Source organism: Schistocerca gregaria, chromosome 4 (assembly GCF_023897955.1).
Source record: "Schistocerca gregaria isolate iqSchGreg1 chromosome 4, iqSchGreg1.2, whole genome shotgun sequence".
Lineage (NCBI taxonomy): Eukaryota > Metazoa > Arthropoda > Insecta > Orthoptera > Acrididae > Schistocerca > Schistocerca gregaria.
The window spans coordinates 685,017,709-685,026,506 of NC_064923.1; the positions used below are offsets into that span (position 1 = coordinate 685,017,709).

At 41.9% G+C, this 8,798-nt stretch overlaps 1 non-coding gene across 1 annotated transcript; it reads left to right on the plus strand.

The window, feature by feature from the left end:
* Positions 1-8,124: 8,124 nt before the first annotated feature.
* Positions 8,125-8,199, plus strand: Trnas-cga (transfer RNA serine (anticodon CGA)). Its single transcript has one exon. It is a non-coding gene; the product is annotated as a tRNA-Ser (tRNA).
* The last annotated feature ends 599 nt before the right edge of the window (positions 8,200-8,798 follow it).

Here is an 8,798-nt window from a genome sequence, read left to right on the forward strand (position 1 = left end):
TTCCACTCCACGATCATCACGCTCTGCCTTTACATATTAATGCGATCATACTCTGTATGTTGAACTGTTGTATTTAGACTGCAAATGTATGCAATGATAAAATCAACTACAGGGTTTAATAACGCTTGAAAAGTAAATCAGTAATAACTTTAGTTATTACTTTCTGTCTGCTGAGAGTAACAATGGTGTGTTTTGCTTATCTCACACTCACGCATTCCACAGCTCGAGTGGCTCTTGTTGCTAAACGAATCAGAAGAGTGCACCAGTAGTCAGAAGTCGTCCTGTTTATTGCAGTATTGAATGCACGCTATGCACAATTACCCAATTCTCCCTTCATTTCGTGTTATTAACAATTACCTATTATTAGCGAAGAAGTTATAGTAAGAATTGATGAAATTTTAGAGCTTTAGGCAGATGAAGACTGAATGGACAGAAAAAAATGCATAAGAGTAAAAGTTGCATGAAACGAGTTTGATAAACTACAAAATGTGTTCAAAAAGTAAGGTTGGAAAGTTCATAATCATTGCTACTACCAGTACTGACTTAAGGCAGTGAGAGACTGGCTTTTGAGCAAGGACCGTTCAGAGAGCGAGGGTTGCATAGTAAGCAGTTTAGAGATATGTTTTGGCAATTACTGGCAGAGACAGTGAACAAATAAACGGATCTGCTCCCTGGTCAGACTGGAGTAGATGACGTAGTTATCACTATGAAAATGAAATAGTGGTGAGTGGAAAATATAATCAAATAAAAGCATTGGAATATGGATCAAGCAAATTCTTTGCTGGATTCCAGGACGTAAGGCAAGACCGAGGTGATGACCTAGTGGAAAGTGTGTAGACGAAGTTGCAACATACATGTGTACACGTGGCGATTGAAATGGATGGAAAAGTCTTGAGTAGGCCTTTATCGAACTGTCTGATGCTGCTGCTGATGTGTTATTAAATTAGAAGACACGACAGAGATTGAAATTTTGTAAAGTAAAATTCAACATTTGTCTGTTATCATAAAAAGCAATTACACTTGGCATTCTTCACAAAATACACTATAAAAAATGTGAAAGAGGCAAACAATGACCCCACGCGTATGCTTAACCACTCAGCGGAAGAGCGAGTTGGAGTAATGTGAGAGTAAGCAAAGAAGTGAAAAGTAAATTTCAGAAATAGCCTCGACATGACGCGGTCTGGAATCGTTTCTTTTTCCTCTTGGTAATTACGGTTGACAAATGTCTCAACAGTTAAATTTTAAACGATTTAAATTTAATTAAAATATATGACCCGCGAATGAAATTAGTTGCATAAAAGAATTCGAGTTGATTTAATTAAATGGTTTGCAAGGCAGTTGTTAATTTAATTTACACCGGCGTTATTTGCATCCGCCGTTGCTCCGGAAGACTTTTTTTTTCGCTGCGGGGAACTTAACGCTGGCTCTCGTTCCCACGGGAACGTGTAGTTACACGCCTGTAATCGTCTTACTCTAGACTTCCTCCTTCCCGCTGTCGTAGTTGTTTTTGCTCTAAATGGACTCTAATTTGGTGCTAAGCAGTACAAATACAGTTCGCGAAAAGGAGAAGTTGCTAGCTTCAGTGCGAAACTCGCGCTCTTTAACACTGGCAATTTACGGACGCCGTGACTGCCATAAACGAGAAGATTATTTTCTACTCTGATTGTCTACATTCAGATAAATTCTAAGAAACGTTTAATCTTTTCATCATTGCCTCAGAGTGTTTTGTCTTCTTTGCAGAAAGCTTTGCCCAAAAGGTCGTCACTTGCTGTTTTTAATTGTTGCTTTTGCTACTGCGAATTTCCTTGAATTACCTCATGAAGGACCGCATTTTTAACTCTCTCTTTATATCATTATTCCCTGTTTGGTACGTCAACTTACAAATTTCTGATACCATCATAAATTTCTTCTCGACTTCCGGCATTCTTTGCCCACATGAAGATAGTGGCATGACTATCAAAAAGTGTAGGTTGGTTTAAAAACAAGTACAAGCATTAAAGTGATGTCTTTTTGTGTGTTATAAAATCAGTCCCAACCTTGACAAACACTACTCAATAGTCACTACCGTATTTTATCACTGGAGTAGCTATTACTTCGTAGAAAATTATCTCTGTTTCGTCTGTTGTTTTCCGTATATGGTACCACGCATCACAAGATTTAATCAAACACAATAAATGTCCTGATTTATAGAGAAACAGAAGACATTATAACGTTTGAAGATGACGATTCTTGTGAGAGTACTTGAGGCAAAGATGAATGCAGTGGTGAAAATGTATATGGATTGGGGTTCGTTCTGCAGAAAAGTAAGACTCAAATATCCATCTGGCACAGTTCAAGATTTGCATGGTTTTTCTTAGTGAGAACACTGGAATGTTTTCTTTTGTAATGGCACAGACGATTCCTTTTTCCTTCTTGTATCTAATTATCTCCATGCCGGCAAAAACTCTTCTCTACTATCACACTGCTCCCACTCTTTTCTGTGTGAGACCTACACTGAAACTGGCGAAAATATCGTAAAAGTTTCTTAAGAATATAGTGTAATCGCTATTTATTGCTAGCAGTTCAACGCTGTGCGTGTTACGTAACAGTGTCATCCGTTGTAAAAGCTACGAACCTGCCTCAAAGTGCCGTAATATGCAGGTTGTCCATAAATTATCTTAAAACTTACATGTGATAAGATAACGCAGAGTTTTCTTTCCTCACTCATACACGTGAATATGTGCAGCCTTGGTGGCACCCATAATGTGTAGTCGGAATTCCATTTCTCTCCATGTACGATTGAAGACCTCCACGGTAACACATTCAAATGCATTGCGATTATGCGACTTCAGGTCCTGTAGGCCTATAACCTTGGTTCGTTGCATCAGATCCCTTACAGAACCCCACAGGAAGACGTTTAGTGGTGTGAGGTCAGGGATCGTAGCGGCCATGGAACTGGACCATCTCGTCCAATCCACCTACTAGGAAACTTTTCATCTATAAATTGACGGAGATTTAGGGGCCACTGAGGTGGTGCCCCAGCCTGCTGGACTATGATATTAGCTTGCAGGTATTGCAGTTATGGCACAACCAAGTCTTGTAACACGTCCAAATTGTCGTTGGGGTTGTTTGGGGGAAGGTACCAAACAGTGAGCTTGTCGGTGTCATCGGATTAGGGAAGGACGGGGAAGAAAACCGGCCCTGCCATTTTAGATGAATCATCTCGGCATTTGCCTAGAGCGATTTAGGGAAATCACGGAAAACCTAAATCAGGATGGCCGAACGCGGGATTGAACCGTTGTCCTCCCGAATGCGAGTCCAGTGTGCTAACCACTGCGCCACCTCGCTCGGTCGCGTCCATAGGAACACCACTGATGACAGCCAAATCGACGAAAAAGAATGGACCAATAGTGCGTCAGTCCGGGCTGTTTCTTTCAAATGGTTCAGATGACTCTGAGCACTATGGGACTTAACATCTGAGGTCATCAGTCCCCTAGGACTTGGAACTACTTAAACTTAACTAACCTAAGGGCATCATACACATCCATGCCCGAGGCAGGATTTGAACCTGCGAGCGTAGCGGTCGCACGGTTCCAGATTGAAGCGCCTAGAACCGCTCGGCCACTGCGGCCGGCCGGTTTCTTTCCATTTCACGTGTAGCATGTGACGCTGCGAACCCCATACACGAACGTTACGGCGATTCAGTTTGCTGGTTGGATCAAAGGTTGCTCACGGGAGAAACAAATCATTTCCAAAAATCTTGAATAGCATATCTACTGCAAACTGTTCGGCCTGAGGTTTGTCCATAAGATTTAATGCCTGACGCAGATGCGTTTTGTAGGGATATAACCATAACTTCTTATGGAAGACGTTGTGCACTGTTCGCCTTATTTCCAACTCTCTGGCCACCGTACGCACCGATTTTGCCGGACTCCTTGCAAACGTCTGTTGTGATTTGTCCACGTCGGCGTATAAAACAAATGGGCGCCCCACCAACTTCTTATGATAAACACTACCTGTTTCCGTAAACGATGTATGCCAAGCTCGAATAGTTGGTCGAGGCGATAGTTGCCTTCTATAGTGCGTTCGAAAGTTTCGCAGGAATTGGGTATCGGTCATTGCCTGTATGAACCATGCCATGCTCCTGTTGTGTCTACATTTTATCGTGTTTTCAAGTTCCGTTTCGTCTTGAAATTGCGTAACCTGGAAGGTAAGAAATTCTTTGTGAGTTATCTCTTCACATTTTTAAAATCACTTGTTAATATCAAGTATAGTTGTAAAGTTGTCTTAAGTTGTATATTGTATTGTACGACACCCTGTCATTCTATACATGCCGACAATGAAGAAAGGCTAACGGGTGTCCGTCAAGTAAAATTCGCTCAAAACAGCGATGACTGTTTTAAACACAAGGAAATTCGTCGGTACAGTTGAATACAGCCAATATGGAATTTAAGATCAGTAATAGACTATAATGTAAATATATAGAAATCAAAAACCTTCGTGAAAGATATGAGGTTCCTAACAGGCCTATGTGAGGGCTAATACCTGCTTGCACACAAAATATGCTCGCAGCTTGCGGAGATATGGCTCAAAAACGCTACCAAACCGAAGATGTGTGAATTACTCGAGAAGCCTAGTGGAGAAAATACACTTTCTCTATTAGCGCAGGCTAGCAGTAAACGGTTAATTGTGTTGGATACCCTTTGATTAAGGTTTTGGAAAAAAAGCAACACGAAACAGATCGAATTAGTTGTTGCGAAGGATGTACTTGAGAGAATGATGGAGAATAAACTGGTAACATACCATTCATGGCAAAGCACAAAATCCGACGAATGTTTTGCTGTGCAGAAGGCAAAGAGATAGAGGCTTAGATGATCGTAAGTAAAGCTAGGACTGAATCATTGTAGAAAGCTGGAAAAGACATGAAGAGGAACTTGGGAAATGTCCGTTCAAACAAAGCTTGTGAGAACAAAAAATGCATTTTAACCATCAGCTGTTTCCATTTGAAACTTAGCATCTACTGGTCCAATATGCACTGAAGAATGAATGAAGTGTTACCACAAGTTATTTGCAGAAGACAGAGTTCGATTGTTACAGTCAATAGTGAATGAAGATTGCTGCCCATCAGAAGATCGAAGGTGCCCAGATGAGCAGAGGTTTGACTGACACAGGCCTCCTCTCCCTGTTGGATGGCTCAAAAAGTAATTAGAACTCCACTAGAACAGAAGTAGAATTTGTGCAGGACAGGCTCGTGTGCTCTGTTAAGGTGAGGTGATGATTTGTCCTATCTTTATTGCCTGGTCACCTGTCTTTTTTGTTTCAGCATTTCACAGCTTTGTCCTTCATATACTCTTTTGTCGTGTCAGTGTAGTGCGTCCTCCTGCTTCCAACTTTAGCTTTCTTGCGACACTTAGTGCAGTCGTCATCATTACGATATATTTGTGTTGCCTTGATGTGATTCTGCGATGTTTCTGGCCCGGGTGTGCAACTCACTGAGGGTGACGCAACAGCTTTCCTGTCCGCTGCTGCAACAGCAGCGATCCACTCTAGTTGGAATTCCGTTCCTGCTATTGACCCGTTCTGATCTGCCTCCTCCGTTGCCAGGAAAGCTTTTTAAAGTTTTTCTGGCAGCACCAAGTATACTATTCTGATGTGCTAATACAATGTGGATTGTGTGATATTTACGATAGTCGCTACTATGACAATAGCGGGAAGACGGAATGTTGTATCCATTATGTCACATGATGTACCATCGATTAGCATCCCGCTATCTTGGAACTTGATCCTTGTCATGCCTTTTGGCTTCCCTTGGACATATAGGGACCGAACCCATCATCTGAGGTGTGTCCTGTGCGGCCGGTCCCGGCGGAGGTTCGAGTCCTCCCACGGGCATGGGTGTGTGTGTTCGTCCTTAGGATAATTTAGGTTAAGTAGTGTGTAAGCTTAGGGACTGATGACCTTAGCAGTTAAGTCCCATAAGATTTCACAAACATTTGAACTTTTTTTTGAGGTGTGTCGAGTTAAGGAGTTGGTACACTTGGAAGGAGCGACAGTTATGAGGAGCGACATTTGTGAGGAGACCCGGCGGAACAGTTAGCGGGCGGTCTACAGAGGCACCAAACAGGTAGCGCACTGCAGCTATTACTGCTGCTGCAAAGATGGAATACACCATGACAACGAAAGGGAAACCTCTTGTGATTAATAACGGTTACCAGTATATAGTGAAATATACCAACAATGCAGGTATAAGTTATTGGCGGTGCGTAAACGTAAACAAGAAATGTAAAGGAAGACTATCCACCAGAAACAACTTAGTTTTAGGCGAAGGCAGCCATACATGTTTTCCGGACGTCGAGGCTAATGAAGTGCGAAAACCCGTGGCAAACGCCAAAAGGCCTGCAAAGAAATGGACTTTTCAATTTCTTCTGTTTACGCCGAAGAAATAGGGCCGCTGTTCAATTAAGGATACGACAGCGTCACATCACTGCCGTCACACAGGAGTACAAAACGAACGCTGCAACGCATCAGGCAAAAAGGCATGGGATCTACACAAGATCCGATCGATACTGCAGGAATATTTCTGCAAGAACATCATTTGCTAATGAATGATGGGAGCAAATTTTTACTTGCAGATGACGACAGAGGACCAAATGATAGGATGTTGGTGTTCGCCATCGAAAGGGTAAAATCCTGTTTAACAGACTGCAATTCGTTTTCTGTCTATGGAACGTTCAAAAGTTCCTGCAAGCAGTTTGGACAGTTATTTATTGTTCATGCCGATATTTCTAGTTCTGAAGAGAAAACAAACACAGTTCCAACCGTGAACGCCTTGCTACCCAATACAAAGCGAGAAATGTACGATGGCTTTCTCACAGCTGTTAAGAGCAACGTACCTTAATGGAATCTTATAGCTATCATTATGGATTTTGAAGCTGTAATCATCCAATCAGTAACATATTTGTTTCCTGATGCAAAGATTAATGGCTGCAACTACAATTTCGATCAGTGATTGTGGAGACAAGTACAGAATTGTGGCCTCGTTGCTGCCTACAAGGAAAACGAAGAAATTGGTTTTCACAGAAGATTGTGTTCTACTTTGACTGACATTCCTCTGGACATTTTAGATGATGGGTGGCTATGCATTCAGGAGAGCACGCCAGATAATGAAAAACTGCAGGATTTTTACGACTATTTTGTTGAACACTGGCTGGATAATGAAGACATGCCAAGGGATATATGGAACTGCGCAAAAGGCGTCACCGCACCAACAATGTTTCAGAAGGATGGAATTGGAGGATAAATACATTAATTTCAAAGGTTCATCCAGAGTTTTACTCCTTAGTAAAAATTCTCAGAGAGGACACAGAATATCATGGGCAGCAATTTGACCGACTAGTTTTAAATCTAGGAGGGAAAAGAAGAAAGAAGTCCGCAATTAAGACAGATGAGATAGTTTCTAAGGCCCTTACAAGACTCCAAGTTGACGGCAATATAAAATCATTTCTTACTTGCGTGGCCTATGCGCAGAAATTACAAAGAAAAGGAAATGGCTGAAGCTACAGCTACCCTTGTAAATATTGAAAAGGGGTTCAATTCACGCCGGTGACCGTACTGTAAAAATTAATCATCCTGTAAATATTGTAGATAAATATAATGGCGGACGAAGAGACACTACCTTCTCTTGGTGTTACCTGGTTACAACGCGAAGTCGGCTAAATGTCTCTTACAAATTCTAAAAGATTCACTAATGAAGTCCAAAAAGTCACAGCTTTTCGAACAATCAGAACTTTTGTGTAGAGAATTTTAGAAACAATGTCTGTTTGAGAGGACGATGAATACATCTTGTTTCAATACATAAATTGCATTCCTTAAAGCTAGTTGCTAGCACGACTCACATTAGACCTCAGTACACTTCCCTCCATGGTACGGGAAAATTGAGATTTATTTCGAAATAATTAAACAAAAAAGTTTCTATCGAGAACCAAATTCTTTAGTTGGCTCCTCTTAATATATCGTAAAGGGTTGTCACTCCTATCATGTCAAATTTTGGGTGAGGTGTTGAAAGATGGAAAACATTTTCTGTTTCTAGAAGGTAGGAGACGAGGTACTGGCAGAAGTAAAGCTGTGAGGACGGGGCGTGAGTCGTGCTTGGGTAGCTCAGTTGGTAGAGCACTTGCCTGCGAAAGGCAAAGGTCCCGAGTTCGAGTCTCGGTCCGGCATACAGTTTTAATCTGCCAGGAAGTTTCAGTTTCTGTTTCTGCAGTTTCTGTAAAATACATTGTTAAGCAAGAGGTTGAGCGAAAATTATGCCCTATGTAAGATTAATCAGAACAAAAATTCCAATGAAAAAGGTCTTACGCATAACTGTGCAGCAACTAATGGTTGACATGATATCGTGGGGGCAAAATCAGCTCCGATTTCTAATTTGACTAGACCCACTCTTCCTTGTCCAAAACAATTCTGAAATAATGTAGCCTGGCTGCATTGGAGAATTGTGAATGTCCCTCGGCAGCTGCCCAGGCTGGCACAAGCCTAGCGCTCAGTCACACCAAGCGGCAGCAGGTAATGGCCGAGCAAGTAGTCGTGCAACATTTGCGACACACCCTATGCCAGGCCCTCACAAGTGTCGCCACATTCCAGTTTCTCGCAAGAGCTGCTTCTCACAACTGTCTACAACTCCGAGTTAGTGCGCGATTGTCAACCCGAGTGCCAGTGCCAATTTTCACGCATCCACAAAGTAGTTCCGTGCTTTCTGTTAGGGGCGCTGTGCTTTGTTCTCGTGAGGTTCAGAGCTATTATTGCTTGTTTTGTTACTTTCT